This window comes from Cynara cardunculus, unplaced genomic scaffold (assembly GCF_001531365.2).
Source record: "Cynara cardunculus var. scolymus isolate 2C unplaced genomic scaffold, CcrdV1 Un_Scaffold_2543, whole genome shotgun sequence".
In the NCBI taxonomy this organism is placed as follows: domain Eukaryota; kingdom Viridiplantae; phylum Streptophyta; class Magnoliopsida; order Asterales; family Asteraceae; genus Cynara; species Cynara cardunculus.
This window is the reverse complement of record NW_020201128.1, coordinates 78,282-80,189: the sequence shown is the minus strand read 5'-3', so window position 1 is coordinate 80,189 and position 1,908 is coordinate 78,282.

Here is a 1,908-nt window from a genome sequence, read left to right as displayed (position 1 = left end):
GTAAAATAATGGGGCAAGTTGGTCAGGTAAGGCTCAGTAGCGTCTCAAGTTTTTACATCGTGGAATATTTACATTTATTAAGTGCAAAAGATTCGTATAAGTTTGCAAATATTTTGTTTATGCATTAAAATGTTTTATGCATTTGAAAACCCGTGAGCTCACCAACTCTTTGTAGTTGACTCGTTTTATGTTCCATGCTTTTCAGGTAACAAGTAAGAAATGAACTATTTTGGGAGCATACTTGTGGAAAACTGATTAAGTTCGCAATGGAAGCTTTTGTAAAAGAAGTATTTGTCAAAAATTTGGTTATGTTGTTAAACTCATTTTATTTTGAAAAATTGAAAAGTGTTATTTATTAATTGTTGAGTGACTCGCTTGCCTGTTACATCTCGTGTTTCCACTTTAGCGGGGTGTGACAGATTTGGTATCAGAGCTTCAGTTATAGAGAATGCTGGTTTTTCTTTATAACCATCGACTATAACCAAAAAATTTCAAACTGGATTTTTAAGTAATCTGGAATTATATGATTTTAAAGCGGGTCACATTATTATATGTTGATTAAACAWAGCCTGATYWCCTGTGTTTAATTTACATATAATAAAAAAGAACTTAATCGGTATTACTAGAGATATGCTCCCGTAAAGAAATTGTTATGAAAAGCACGGTTTTATGTGTTATATTCACTATGAATATCCATTGCCCCAGAAGGACCAGAGATGATGGGTAGAAAAACCCTTATTTTGTTTAGTGTCCATGTTGGACCAGAAGCTCTGGTTAGAAGGACCAGAGGCGATGGGATAGAAATTCTATAAAAATTCTAAGAGTTTAAGTGGCATAAGAAGCTCTGGTTAGAAGGACCAGAGGCAATGGGATAAAAATCCCATAAAGCTATAAAGTTTGTATGTGGTACTAAGAGCTCTGGTTAGAAGGACTAGAGGCAAAGGAATAGAAACTCCTTAAATTTGTTTGAGTTCATAGGTGCACCAGCAGTATTGATGAGAAGGAAACCAGAGATCGGTGGATAGGTTACTTAGTGCTTTTCTAAGTATGAAAGTTGAACCAGAGGCTCTGGTCTTATAACCAGAAGCTCTGGTAAGTGCATTATRAGGAACCAGAGGCTCTGGTCTTGTAACTAGAAGCTCTGGTAAGTGCATTATGAAGAACCAGAGGATCGACGGATGAGAAATCCAATATTATTCTAAGTGTGGATGTTGAACCAGCGGTTGATAGAATAGACTTCCTTTGGTTTGCAAGAGGACCGATGGATGAGAAATCCTTTCCTAAGGATTTTAGTTGAACCAGAAGCTCTGGTCATGGAACCAGAGGCTCTGGTAGTACAATATGAGACTTTATATTTGAGAATCTAGTTTGATTTCCACTCTTAGTCTTGTTTAGAAGCTTTGGCTATATCTCTAAGTATTTATAGATGGCGTATTTAGTAATTAAGGGTATTAATGTCGCAAATCACTATGGCATCATCCGATTCTAGTGAATACTCAGTCGATGAATCCGGTTACGTGGTTGGTCACTCTAGAAGAAACTCAGCCCATAATGAAAAGATGCACCCGTATGAGCAGGACACTACAACCAGTGGAGCATCTGCTTCTCCACAAGCATCCTTCCTACCCCCATCGGAGCCAGCACCCGATGTACCACCACAAACCTATCATGGCTCAAGGATCAGAGTCACACTAAGGAAGAGCGTTCCACTGCCGCAATGTGTGGCATTTGAGGACTTTGTTAGAGTCATAGGAGAGACATCCCAACCACAATTGGGGAGCAGGATAACATAAGTGGTGACCGGAGTACCTGCGTCCTGCACCCGAGGTATGAATCCGGCTGAAAGAGAATGGGTAAGGAGAATTTTTTAAGGAAAAAAGAAAGATGGAGGAGTAGGGGAATCAAAGG